A 15,166-nucleotide genomic window follows, 5' to 3' on the forward strand; every position below is an offset into this window, starting at 1 on the left:
GAGGAAGAGGGGGGGTGGGGGGTGGGGGGGGCGGGAGGGGGGAGGGGGGGGGGGGGGGGGGGGGGGGGGGTATACGCTTGGTCTATCATATATTTAAGTTCGAGTTCTCTCGGGATAGTATAAGTTGTAAATTTAAGGTATAAACTAAGAATCGAAAGTGTGCTGGGCAAGAGAGAAAGAGAGAGAGAAAGAGTGTTAATTAAGAGTGTATGCCTTGGTGACGTCAAAGCTAAATGAGTAAAGGAGTGGGAGAAGGGTGCGAGGGTCGAGGGTCAGCATCTTTTGATCTGGGAAGACAGAAGTCGTGAGTCGAGTGTTAGAATAAGACGTACGAAGATACTGTAATCAGTTTTTGCATTGGGTATTGCTTGTTAAAATAAAACTAAACTTCGCTTCAAATAGAACATCCTTTCTTGTCCTTACTCTAGACTATTTAGATACTACACGCGTGTTATAGAACTCGAAGAAATTGCACAACGGAATCTCTAAATGACTAGCGTTGCATACGAAAAAGTCCAAAGCTGTGCTGAACGAATTCGCAGCGGTACATATACGGTTCAGCGGATCAAGAACTGGAAAACATACGTAGCGTAGGATTGCGCTAACGCACGAATAAAAATCGTTTAAAAAATCTTAAGCGAGGATGTATATAGTGTTTCCTGCTTCAACCTTTGAAACGTGACATTTTACTGTTAAAACTGGGTACCATAGATTCGCATAGACAAGCTAACAGGTTGGAAGATGTACGTCAGAGGAGAGTAGCTTCTGTACAAAGCGCAGATAAATCAGAAAAAGAGCGGATGCATGGCAGGGAGCCGCGGAAACACTTGTTCGGTCGAAACGACCGCGAACAGAGACAATGGCCAGGCTTTCACCGGGGCAATCGTGCCGGTATATCGCTATGGTAGCCCTTCGTGGTCGCGTTATGGCCACCCGTCGTTAGTTAACGCCATAAATGGGAACGGGCAGCGGCTATGCGAAAGTTCATGATGTACGTTGTTACGTCAATTACGCGCTTTAGTCCGTAGAACGGGCTCCGGGCTTCCATCACGTAACATTGAAACGCGCCCGGACGTTTCGACGTCTTTTACGCCGCAAGAGGTACACCGAGGAATCTAAATTAACTCGGCCATTCAGCCCGCTTTACTCAGGCCCTCGTCTCCACAACGCTTAATATACTTTAGTCTACCGTCCATTGTCAGTTACGTCCGCGTTCATTTTTCTTCTATTTTCCCCGTTTAGACGCTGGCTTGTGGTTTGGAATGCTTAAATGTTGGAAGTTCTAAGTTAAACTTAGAAGCTCGCAATATCGTAATTGAAACGTGAATTCTTCAAGTGGAATACTTTTTAATATCTAATGAAACTTTTAAACTACAAACACGACAAATTAATATTAACGTAACGAAAGTAAAAGGCAGAACGTTGAAGTAAGTTTTCGAAAATATTCATCGGTTGCGTACATGAAAATCTTCGGACTATAGTCCTTGGTAATTTTTTGGTAAGTGACGAAAGTGGTTGTTAGTTGCTGTATATCCGGGAACTTTTAGGTAACGGGTGTCTATGAAATAAATATGTTGCACGTTACGTGTACCACGTTCACAGAAATACGTTCTCCCACGCACGATCGACGAGTATCCGGAGGAGTGTTTAATGTATTCACCCCTCTTTTCTAGAAGAGTCAGCAGAGGCATGCTAATTGCCTTTTGGACAATAGTGGGATACCATGTTGGCATGCGATTCTCTGGGCACGTTCCACCTTACATCAAGAATAATTTCGTTCGATTTCAGCTGTCCGCCATTGCCACGTCTGCTCATCTTTTTATTATTACCGTTTAATTTTCCGCAGAAATATTTTTATCTCATAAGATACACAAACGTAATTAGCAATAAGCTTTTTTTACTATTCAAAGTTTATTAAAGTTGTGCATTAAACGGTATCGCGTATTAAATGACGAAGCGCGGGGTACATAAACGAATTATGAATCTTCTACGGCGAAGACAGCGAAATATTCGAAATTTCACCATGACGCAATGTCGCGTCGCACAACGCGATCAATGAAACGGTATTACCATTTAACTGGAGCTTTGCATGGAACAAGGAGCAAGTAGGCCTTGCGCCGTGGAAGATTCAACGAATATTTAAAAAAGAATAATCGGCAAGTACATAGAGAAGGAACGCGCTCTCACTTTTGTCTCTTACTATCTCAAACTCTCACAGTGATACGTTTAAACAAGTCTTTATGTTCAGATACAATTTTCGTAAACTAGCACTATCAAACCTTTATTTGTAAAAGGTAGCAGTAGCTATGGAACCTTAACACCCGTCTCTACGATGGAACAGCATGAAGCATGAAACACGTTGCAATGGGCAACGAGGAGCCATACGAAGCGAAATTCGAAGGACACGCTGGCATTTGTTCGAATGAAACCGGCCTCGGCTTTTATCGTCCAAATAAAGCCAAGTTCCCAAGAGCCGCTACACCATCACCAAGCTTCGCATGCGAAACAGAGAGAGAGAGAGACAAAGACAGAGGCAAACAGAGAGAGAGAGAGAGAGAGAGAGAGAGAGAGAGAGAGAGAGAGAGAGAGAGAGAGAGAGAGAGAGAGAGAGAGAGAGAGAGAGAGAGAGAGAGAGAGAGAGAGAGAGAGAGAGAGAGAGAGAGAGAGAGAGAGAGAGAGAGAGAGAGAGAGAGAGAGAGAGAGAGAGAGAGAGAGAGAGAGAGAGAGAGAGAGAGAGAGAGAGAGAGAGAGAGAGAGAGAGAGAGAGAGAGAGAGAGAGAGAGAGAGAGAGAGAGAGAGAGAGAGAGAGAGAGAGAGAGAGAGAGAGAGAGAGAGAGAGAGAGAGAGAGAGAGAGAGAGAGAGAGAGAGAGAGAGAGAGAGAGAGAGAGAGAGAGAGAGAGAGAGAGAGAGAGAGAGAGAGAGAGAGAGAGAGAGAGAGAGAGAGAGAGAGAGAGAGAGAGAGAGAGAGAAAGAGAGTCACAACGACAACGCTACATTTGTCTAACTAACAAGCTACACCGCGAGGCGGGAACTGTTAAATCATCCTCTGTATCAGCGTATTTACCGAAGGATAAAACGTCCGAGTCTTTTGAATTTATTGCACGGCCTTGATTTATCTCGCTTGCATCCATGAAGATGAAGAAAAAGAACGAGGAGATGAAGAAGAGGATGAAGAAGAAGACGACGACGAATAAAAAGGAAACGAAGAAGAAGAGGATCCTCTATGTTTCGCGTGGATCGGCAACGAAAAGAAATCGCGACGAGCCGTGGGGCCTCCATGTTTATCGTCGATCAAAACCCTCGCTGTTATCTTCCCTTTATGCAAAATTGTTTTTCCACGATTGTATTTCCGAAGGTACGGTCGCCCCGAGCACCGAACAGTCTCGAACACTCGGCTCGATAATTGCCGCGTGTCTACCGCCTCATCGTCGGTTTCATTAAGCCTGTTCGGCCTCGAACCGAGCGGAGCGTGATGGCGTTTGGGTAGAGAATTTATGGCGAAGCACGGAAAACCCTATCTCGCACGTCCCAGTTCCCTCTTAGATGTGTCTGCGTGTCTGTACGTGTATGTATGTATGTAATAACAAGAGGAACAATGGGGCCTCGCTGCAGATAAAATAGGTTTCTGCTCTTCCTTTGATTTTTGATTTTTGCGATTTTTATTTCGAACGTTGAGAGTATCGTGCACAGCGTCGAACGAGTGGGAATCGGACGTTGGGACGTAGGGTGAGATTTAGTGGCGAATTTTACAGTAGATGCGTGTTTGGTATTTTTTCTGCTTGCGTTCTTTTTTTCTTGCAGATTGGGGATTCTTTTGAGCATTATATTGCTCAAAGAAGTACCGGTAGAAGTCCTAAGGTGGAACATATTGTTATAGTTGGAAGGATATTAGTGAATTTTATTTGTAATAAAGTTTGCCACTTTGTTATTATTAGAACGATCAATTGAGCGAAAAATGATAAAAATCAAGTAAAATGTCGAACTACGCTTTTAGCAATCTTATCGAGATATTTTATCTCTATTAGAAATACATATTGAAAATACATATACTATGTTACCTAGAATTTAAGAAATATAGACATTTAAAGATATAAATTCAAGTATAAAATTGAATATATATATATATTTATGTCTGTTAATCATACTTTTTGTTAGCACGTGAACATCGTATTCCACCAAAACAGGCGAAATGACTCAATTATACCGCTCAGTAGGCATATTATATAATTAGCATAAATTTCGTATTTTATTAATTCTATGGTAGTAATAGATCTCGAAAATCAATGTAAGATATGTAATATGTAAAATCGAAGTTTATTTATAGGTTTTTAATGAAATTCAAAGTCGGATAGGATGAAGGTTTTTATGAACGGGGTAACCACCCCTAGATGACCGTGTGGCCTAACGGATAAGGCGTCGGACTTCGGATCCGAAGATTGCAGGTTCGAATCCTGTCACGGTCGACGTCGCTTTTTCTTTTTTTTTCCACAAAAAAATACTCTTATCGCATCGTAGGAAACATTCGAATAAACTAAGATCGTCAAAATTTTATTTACGCGAAACATTCTTCTTCTTCTTACGTCTCTGTCTTTAATTATTTACTTTATTTAATGAATATTTCTAAACGCAATACGAATCGTAAATTTGTGTTAATTATCCATAAATTAATATCTATTTATTCGTCAATTTTTTTTACGCTTTAATCGATACCAAATTGTTTCAAGAGACTCGTAGACTGTTTGCGATAATATTTTTCTGTGCATGTTATTTCATTACAACGAATGAGGTTGATAGTTACCTTATCTAATGAAATAGACTTTATTTCGGTCTACTAATCTCAATTACAACGAATTAGGTTGTAGGTGATAAGAGAAACGTTTCCGTCCGGTCTTTCAGAAGTTTTATCGTCACTGATGTAATTAACATCATAAAATCATTGCAATCGTAAAAAGAGCGTGAAATTATGGAAAAATTGCTAATTTATTTTATCCCTGATCCGCGTGATTATTACATTATGTACACGCTTCAGCTACGAATTAAAACATTCACCGATCTTCCGCTGAAAAGATAACAATCATCGAAAAGCTTCGCGCAAACGACAATCACCTTCGGTTTTTAAAATCCTTGCATTATCCCGTTAGTTCCAAAATTAATCGAAGTTCTACCTTATTCCCTGCCTCGATACGTTTTTACCGTTTAAAAGAATGTATCGTATCTTATGTAGCGACGAACGCAAAATATCATTTCGTGAAAAGTAGCACTGGATCTATCGACTGGACCTTCGAATAGAGTCATCTGTAAAAGTAAGCGAGCAATTGCGGAATTTTTCTAACGTTCGACAATAACGCTATGTACGATCGTCGAGAACGACAAAGCGAGGCAATTACCACGCGTAATTACGTTTGTTACACGTGGAAACGGGACTGGCGTTAGGTAGCGGGTCGTGCACGGCAAAGGTTGCAGCGAACACTCTATAACTCACTGTGCTTACATAGCCGGTATCGACCTACGATAGCGTCGTCGGTTAATTTGTTGCTTTCACGACTGGCCACGCTCGCCGGCTGGCGAGAAAATAAAATTATTCGCGTTAGGTAGGCGGTTCGATGCACGTGCATGACGAAGGAAGATATAGGGACAAAGGGAAGAAAGAGACGAAATAGAACGGTGGTGTCGATGTTGTAGAAAAAGGTGCATGGACGAATAAACGAAACGGAAAGGCAGGAAACTCGAAAGTGAACTAAATTCGTGTACCAGTTGTCGTATTATCCGAAGGTTAATATGAAAACGTTTATCTGGCCGATGGTTTGAATGGCAGGTGGCTGATGTATATTTTCTCTCATTTTAAAGTATTTAACGTTTAATCGCCCGATCTATTCGCGGAGTTAAATCATTCAACGTCGAAGAATCACCGGCGTACAGATCGCCTCGTGTTGCCTCGTGTCCGTTGGGTTAGTAAGATCGTACTGGAAGGCCACGATTACGAATTGATTTACCGTGTAAAAGGCTTTTGCTTTTCCCAGCCGCTTTCGTGTCGTAGATTAGAATGATCGGTTGTCGCATCCATGACAGTCAATATATCAGCCTCGCCTCCCCCCCAAACGATTAATAACTTCGCCGTTAACAACGTTATTATACACCCGTATATTTCTATACCTTTAGAGAAGCTCTTTTATTTCTCTTTCAAACAAACACATATCACGATTCTAAGGTGTTCGAATATTATTTACATGATTAGACGCTCGTTTCATAATCCTGTCAGTGATGGTTTTTTTCCAGAATCACGTATAAATCGAACTCGTTATATACGTAATATTTTCTGACGTTATGTATTGATTTACGTATATTGTGACGTATTTGAGGCGCTTCGAGGACACAAAATCGACTTCAATCGCAAAGGTAGACTTTGTTCGACTTAGGTCCACTAACACCGTTTGCGGTTTCGGGGGTGGCGCGGATAGAGGAAGGGTTTATAGTGGCGTACCACCTGCCGAGTCCCACATGACTCTGTGACACGGGTCACTGGGTATGCGTAATTGCATTTTCCCCTCCTCGCCAAAATAAAAGCTCCACTAACACCAAACAACCTCGTCTCATCTTCGCGCGATACTTACGGCTTCGGTAATGTCGTACGAAAATACGTATTATGCATTAAAAATAAGGTACATCTATACCAAGTAACACGTACAAGACATATATAATACGTAGAATGACACGTACATATACAGAAGCGAATAGCTTCACGTCGTAATTATCGCGCGACCAGATGACTCGGAGACGTAATCAAGACGCTTCGTCCATCATCAAGCATTTCCTCGTTGGTAGATGAGAGACGAAACGAGTCGCGGCGAGTCTCGCGAGTTTTTTCCGCCAACTCATCGTCTGCGAGCGTCTCTTTGGCTCACTCCCACCCAGTGGTCCCATTTCCTCTTCAGATCACGTTCGAGCTTCTTCACCCGGTGAATATGGACTTCCTCGTTCGCGGCTGCACGCCTTCCAGCAATTTTTTGATTTTCCGTAAATCGCCGCTGCCACTTTCTATCGCGAATCCAACGGTTCTACGATCTTTTCCAGTATTTCTTATCTTTCCCTTCTCCCCTTTTTTATCTTCGCCCGTTACGATATTCAGATACATCGGACAGGCCAGTGTGCGGTTTTATGAGAAACTAAGATCGATCAAGTTGTTCGATGGAAGGTTGAATACTAACGAGCTGCATCGAGGGATAGATAGACGGATGACGTAGAGAAACGAGATAAAATTGGAAACTATACGGCTATAAATCTTAGACATAGTTTAATTTCGATCGTGCGTCACACGAGAATCACACGAGATCCACGCGATAATTTATGGCTCGTGGATCTTTCAATTTTACTATGAATTCGTAACTGAGAAAAAGCGTTACGTTAAAGGAAGTTCGTTCGTGGTTTAACGTACATATATAGCGCATAATCGTTTTCAGAGATAGTCGAACGCGCGATCCTATCTTGAAAGTTCGCCAGGTTTCTTAGCGGTTTTTACGGTGTTCTTCGATAACTGTAACGCGACCGTACGACGCCTGAAGAAACATACGCAGGCACGTCGAGCTCTTAATAAATACGTTTCATCAGGAATGGTAAGAAGTGACAGGCATCGATAAAGAATCCCACAGGTTCTCACCGCCGTGCCGCCTCTGCGAAATATCTAGAAGCGAAGTCGAGCCCTGTCGTCATCGTTAAAGACGCAGAGATCTCGTCAATATCTTGGACAATGGGTCAACTCCTTCGATCAAAATATCGCGCAGACTCCACGATCGCTAAAGTCTCGTAATAAAATTCCAAAACTGTGAAACTGTGAAACTATGACTGCGATATAGAGACGCGTATCACGTGTATTTCATTTCACTTAGAAAGTATCGGAAAGAAGTGAATTTATTGCAAACCCAATTATATTCGAATCGCAATAAGATTAATTCAAGAATCCTTCGAACGTTTCTTGCGTTGCCAGCGACGAATAAGAATTCCGCGCGACTGGCTTTTCCACCACGCGTTTTCTCTTCTTTGCTTAATTCCCGATAATGGCAATTATTGCACACACGGAACCGTAGAGAAGCGTATTCGTTAACGGGTTCGCGGGTATCGGGGTTGTCGAAACAGGTTTAACGTCAACTCGTTCGTAAGATTTAATGAATGGATCGACTGTTTTTTCACGCGGTTTCGTACAACAAGCTTGTAAGTGAAAGTGGGATGAAAGAAGCTGGTACAAGTTTCGAGAGATTTATGATAAAACCTCGTTAGCTTAACGAGCAAATCATCGATTTAAGCTTGAAACTTGCGTGTCGCGTCTAAAACCAAGGTCGACACTTCCGCCACTATGTCATTGCTGTTTCACGGAGTCATCGGCCGAGTTTCCCATTTCATTCCGTATAACTGTATCAACCTAGCGTTAGAGAACGTTCGTGCCATTTTTCTAGGTAAATACGTACGAACGTTGCGCGTCGTTTCTATGCCGATCCGCTTCGTGGAAGAAATCGCGCTTCCGCCACTTTTCAACCGAGCTTTTCAATCGCGCGTTTATCGCAGGTCGAAGGTAAAATCAACGAGCCTAACGTATCCAAAACTAACGTCACCTGTTCGGCTGCTATTTCGCTGCTGTTCCTCGGAGTCATTGGCCGAGTTTCCCATCCGAGTAACTGTACAGTCAAGGAACGAACAAGGACGTGTATCGTCGGGACGAGGAACGCGCGAGAAGTGATGGAGCGCATCTACCGGATCATTTGCTCTAATGCAGCCGGGACGAGCAAATCCTCTCATTATCCCGATGAGGAACATTTAGTCGAACACTAGAGAACACCCATCCAGCCTGTCCTTCTTACAAATTACGATCATCTCGACAAATTACGCCCAGTTTCTGTCGTTTCTTTCGCCGATGTCTCTTTATTCGCGTGGCGAACGATTTTGTACGCGAAATGAGACATTTCGCGTCGTGAAAATATTCGCCTGCGGAAAATTCGACGACCAACGAACACGAAATCTACGGAAACTACGAGTCTCGTCGATTTCCTTAGGCTCTTTTCGAATTACCGCGCTTTTTGTCGACTTAATGGAAGATTAATGGAGGCGATGAATAATAACGCGATAGAAATAATAATAGCAACGAGGAAACGAGACGCCTGCAGGCATTCTTCGCTCGGATGGGTTTCTAATCCTTTTTTCCACAAAGTATAATAATTGGTTGCGTTTCGCAATGCAAGATAATGGAACAGGTTACGTTATATTTGGACGGATAAGTAAATGACGTGATATTTTCTAATCGCCTTGGAAGGAAGATTTCATATTGTTCGTCGGTTAGGTGAATCGACGACGAAGACGTATTGGGTTGGCGACTAAGCGATCGCGGTTTTTGTCATTACCACCTAATGGCAAAACCCGCGATCGCTTAGTTGCCAACCCGATAGAATTTCCTTGTTCGAAAGAAAAGAACGTTCGTTATTTCCAATGGACGTTAAGCGCTATACGATTCGGTTCAACGAAACTCGATTCTCGGCTGTATCTCTTCTCGCAGGAACGTACGGTGTCCGAAGTTGGAAATAATAAATAGCAGGTATAGCCAGATGAAAAAGAGACGGAAAAAGTAGTATGAATTACGTAAAACGAGTACGAGCCTAGTAAGAAACGACGAGCATAAAACGTGAGATATCTGTGCCGATGATATCAGCGGTAACTAGATGATGTACTTTTTTTTTCAGAGAAGAGTGAATTTTCATAACCCGCGGTGTTAAATACCCGTGTGCAGTAATACTCTGTCGGCGAAAGATTAATAGCTGCTAATAAAATGCGTACCTGCAGCCTCCACTATCTCCGCTTCCTGCGTTTCACCTGGTTGTCCCGTTTCAGTTTACGACCGAAAGGATCTACGAATTTGATCGCCGTCGATCACTGCACGACAATTTTGCACCGCGGTGCTACGATGGCCATTTAGCGGGACCCCTCTGTTCGATTAACGTGCCATTAGAGCACAGTCGTTAGTACAAAGTAAAAAAGGCACGACTAAAACGTCCTACGCTCTAATTTACATCGATCTTCATCAGCGGAACACGCGGTAAACCATCGAGGTACGAACGTTTTTGGAAAACGCGATTATCGTGCTGCCGTGATGATGATCGAATCGTTTCATGGCAATTTCGATAAATTACCGGCGTACGTTTATAACGGAACGCGCGTTTCCTTTAATTTAAATTCCTCGAGAAGAAATGTAAGTTTCTCAAAGGGGCGAAGTAGATTCATGAAATATTATTCCGAACGAGCTGCTTTTTCATTTCAATTCATCGTGCTTCTTGGGAAGTACTTTTTCCTAGCTAACAATGGCGATGTTTTTCCATTGATCGTTCGAAAACAACGAGACCGATTCCTCTTTGTGATTTCGTTGAAATTAAAAATTAAACGAAGGTTAAGAGGCGATTAAACTATCTGTCCGATATTTTATAATAAAAAGATATAAATACAATAAAATATAACAAAATATCGTAACTTAACGTGTCAAGGTTTCAAGAATTCGCCAGTTCCTCGCGCGTTATTGGCGTTTCCGTGAATACCTGCGAAATTAGAAGAATCGATGTGAAAAAGCAGGTATTGGAAACGCCGATGGACAACGTACGCGTTTCTAAAATTTCCATTAATTTCGCGGCGGCGAGAAATAGGCAAAATGGCGGTAGCTCGGAAAAGATGAAATTAAATTTCGCGCCGTTACACGTCATCCGCTACTTGGCCTAATGAGTTCCTGATGCAGCCGACATAAATCACTGTCCCCCTGGCGATTAATACCTCGGCTCTCTGCTCACCTTGCACGTGTGCACGTGTAAATAATAAGAAATTCGCAGGAAAGAGAAAAAGAAGCAGAAACGTCCAAGCGACTCGACCTTTTTCCCTTTTCCTTTTTTCAAATTCTCTTTCGCGTTTATTTTCATCGCATGCAACGTAATCTCGCAACGATTGCCGTTTCGCATCAATTAACGTACACGATTCCTCATTACGATCATCTTGATACATCTAATCAGAGCTTCAATCCATTACCGTGACGATCTAAAAGATCCTAACACTCTTGTAATTACTATTCTATTAGATGGCGGTTTCCGCGATCGTCTGCAATAGTAATTCATAATTCTTCGCGTGGATCAATTATATCTGCACGTCAGACGCATCCTTCTCGTTCGTTTATGCAAAAGTAGCTTATGCATATTTCTCGTCGCTCGTGTTGGCCGATTAAAGTTATTTGTTGCAACTGGTAGTTAAGAGATTAAGAAAATCATCCTACTCTAATAGCTTATTATTGTCTAACTAATAGCGAGTATTTATTAGTATTATTATTATTATTATTATTATTACGTTTTAAGTACAGCATTCCATGTTCGTACGTCATGTTGTCTCTTCTTTTTAGGTGGATATCAATATCGTATCAAGTACAGTCGTATGGACGACTGATTTCTAATCGGAAAAATTCTTCAGACATCGTTTAACCGCTTGTTACCCAAGCACGGGGAACGTGTCGAGTAACCTTGCAGGTTCTAGCGCCTAAAAGCATCCGCTTTTGAAAAGCAGAGGACTTAGGCTGAAAAGAGAACGTTGAAAATCGGCTCGGTGTTTTCAAAGTAATCTTTGATCCTGACCTCGTATACGTAGCTCGCATAGATCTTTCGGCCGAAAGAAAGAGCAATTCGCCCGAGGATTACCTTCCTGGAAAGATACCGGTACAAAATGTACCAAGTCGTGACTTCAGAGATGTTGTCTGAGAGATCCTGCAAGGGATCGGCACGAGTTCTTCTCGGAACTCATGATTTCGTTTCCGTGGGTCAACAGGTCGCGCTTATAATTGCTTATTAAAACCACCCAGCGTCCGGTTAACGAGGTCGATACCTAGAAATACCTTGTATTCCAGCTAACGTAGATTTACATCTGAACATGGGATCTTTTGGATAGATGGAAGAATAACACTATGGAAGATCGAAAAATGTTCCCGACCATAAGTACGATAAGTAGGTCAATCCTCGTGAGTAGCAGGATAAAATAGAAAATTTATTTAATTTGATAGAAAAAAAGAAAACAGAGAAAAAAGAATGAGAATGCTACGAATCTACGTGGGACAGCGTACGAGTCGTGCAATTAAAAACACAAAATGATAAACATCCAACTTATACAAATTGATACGGGGATAAGCAGCTACTTCCGAAATGCATAATCATTCACGAAGGATCGTTAATTGGACCCGTCGCGACGATCAGAAAAATCGACTGTCCGCAGGAACCGGTGTTGATCGCAATTAAATTGAAAATTATTGATTTCACGAGCCACGGGGCGACCGTAAAACCTGGATTACAAGCAGATGCGAATATATTACGCGTATAAGCGAAACGGAGAGCTCCGGAGAAACTCTTACGATATTTACACCGCTATAAGAAAAGTAACGCGAACGCTTGGGTCAAGGGTATTTATAAATTACAGAGAGATGAATAATTTTACGAGCTCGGCCCATCTAGCGTCCGACGCTTATTTACGTGCAAATTAACGGTCGTCCGGGGTGCATGCCGATGGCGCCACGGGAAAATAAAAAAAAGGCAGAAGGAAGCAGGGATTTATCGCGCGACACGCGTATTTTTCACCAACCAATTTATGCTCGCAGGCTCTTCGTGTCGAAGAGTGCACGCGCGGCCTCGCGTGACGCCCGTGTGTTTCTGAAAACACGAGAATCCAGAGAAAGTGATGAACTTTTTTCCGTTTAGCCGCAAAATTAATACGTACTAAGCCTACAGTTTACGTTAAAAGGTTGTCCGATGTTTTAACGACGAGTATCGAGCGGAACTACGAAAGTAGGCAGATCTAACGAGGATTAAGAACGCTGTCGAGCGATGTATGAAATAAAGAGGGGTTATTCCTCGAGTATAATTTCTCAGCAAGACTTTCGTGAAATTGAACGATTGCTTGGAGTTTTTGCAGCTCGCTACGGTAAGGCTGTTAATATAATCTTCTGTATGCGCCACGTGACTTGGGAATTACGTAGCCTCGTATCTATGTCCCTGCAATTTTATTTCACTCCTTACCGATTTATTGTACTTTATTAGTGTATCATTATCCATGCTGCGGCCAAACTACCTTTTTCTACAGCAATCAAGTGCTACGTTCTAAATCGTAGTAAAAAGCCCTCTTATAAGCAAATAAAATTCCAGTAATAGTAGGAAGCGTGGTAAGAACGTAGATTACGAAAGAGTAATTCGATGCAAGTTCGATAACAAAACGAATGGATCAATTTCCGTAATCGTGAGAACTGAGATCGCGACGATCTCAAGAAGAATTCGGGAAAACGTTAAGCGTCGAAGCTTCTGAATGGAAGGACGTTGCGAAAGTTACTGGTTCGCGGTTTAAAGTCGGTTTTTGTAAGAAAACAATTACTCGTGCCGCGATTCAGCCAGGGGCGTGTCGAGATACTAGGATCAAGGTGCAATTAGGGGCGGTTATTAGAAAAATAAAGCAACGATCGCGATATTTCAGCCGAGCGTCGGCATCTAGACGAACCTTAATTAAGCTATACCATTTCACAGCGCGAGATCGCCGCGTTCCAGCGTAAACGATGCAATTTCATTACGCCAATGCCTGTATTTCACCATTGGATAAGGTACTAAGATCGAACCAAGCGGTTTCCGTGTACGAAACTCATTTCGTTCGACACGGCCGAACGCGAGAATCCACGAAAAAACATCCGATCCATCGTCGTTTTCTCACCCCGGCCAAGGTCTCGCTACAATCTTCTTATCTTCTACTCGTTGATGCGAGAACGTTTAATTATCCTCGCTCGAGTACTTAGTAAATTAATGTCGTTTATCTTATGGATACTTCTAATCGGCATAGCGCGTTCAAAACAGTCGTTAAATAGCCGATAACGAGCGGTTACGTTTTATTAAACGAACTTTGTTAGAACCGGTTGCTTATTAAAAGTCGCTTGCGTATTTCTCAACGAGGATTTATATCGCACATTTACACATAGCTATACACAATTATGCACACGAGCGTTCTACCATTTCGAATTGAAATGGCAAATTGCACGAAAAGATCGACGTTAATCCATTAAAGACCAAGCTCGCGTTAACGCGAGACACACCTCGTTTGTAGCATTTTTTTTTTTCAAAACAATTTACGTTATCTTATCAGAAATACAAATTCTGTTTCGCGTAACGTCGTGATTTCCTGAAAATGTCACTTTTCCTACCGCGATTGCATCAAGCGACCCTAACGAACCAACGATATTGTAATCGCTGCCTGAGCCTACGATAATCGATTCCGATTAACAAGGACGACGTAGGTAGCACAGCCATTTGTTAACGAAGACGTTCATACCTACGCTGATTTATCATTAGAATAACTCGAGGTATTCTTAACGCCTCTGATGTGTCCGGAGAACGCACGTGGTCGAGCGCCGAGTATCCTCGACGCATACACGATGCAACCACGCGATTCTTCTACGAGCTTTACTCGCATTCGCTGCTACAATAGCAACTAATTGGTCGAGCTGGCCGCTTGAAACAGCGTGGCGAGTTAAGATGCCATTGTTCGTAGCCTCGCGAACGAATGCCGTGTCGAAACGATGATTCCGAATTTTTCTGAATCGCTTCGGGTCGAAGAACCGTCAAAGAATAAAAGGATTCTTCCGTACGATATCGATGTTCGAAATGGCGGTATTGATTGTTCGAACGAGACATTTTTCGCGTCGTATCCACTACAGTTTCCAGTGTCATCGATGGTACACTAAAAATACTTTAAAAAAAACCTTCTCCGACACATCGAATCGTTTATCAGCCCTGTAGAAGATCGATCTTATCAGATATCACGAAATACAGATTACTGTTTGTGAGCAATTTATTTGAGATAAATATATTGTCTATAAAATTGATTTGACACACTAAACACAAGTCCAGATATAATAACTTTCGCGAAATAAATACGCGCAGTCTCAAGAAACTCCGTATACACGTCTGATGCGTCTGTATGCTTATACTACGATCGCTGAACTTCCACGCTCGTCATTTCGTTTGTTTATTTACACTGGTCGGGGGAACTCGACTGCGTTTGACGATTGAAAGTAGCGGCGACATTGTTTTGCTCGGAGTTCATTACTCATTGCAATACCTGTGACCTCCTGACGGT

General features: G+C 42.3%; 1 protein-coding gene and 1 non-coding gene across 4 annotated transcripts in view; one reads left to right on the forward strand and one right to left on the reverse strand.

The window, feature by feature from the left end:
* Window positions 1–15,166, reverse strand: part of LOC100741642 (ankyrin repeat domain-containing protein 6) — a 137,099-nt gene that overhangs the window by 59,673 nt on the left and 62,260 nt on the right. The window lies entirely within an intron of this gene.
* On the forward strand, window positions 4,392–4,464 carry TRNAR-UCG. Its single transcript has one exon. It is a non-coding gene; the product is annotated as a tRNA-Arg (tRNA).

Source organism: Bombus impatiens, unplaced genomic scaffold (genome assembly GCF_000188095.3).
Source record: "Bombus impatiens unplaced genomic scaffold, BIMP_2.2 scf_1275, whole genome shotgun sequence".
In the NCBI taxonomy this organism is placed as follows: domain Eukaryota; kingdom Metazoa; phylum Arthropoda; class Insecta; order Hymenoptera; family Apidae; genus Bombus; species Bombus impatiens.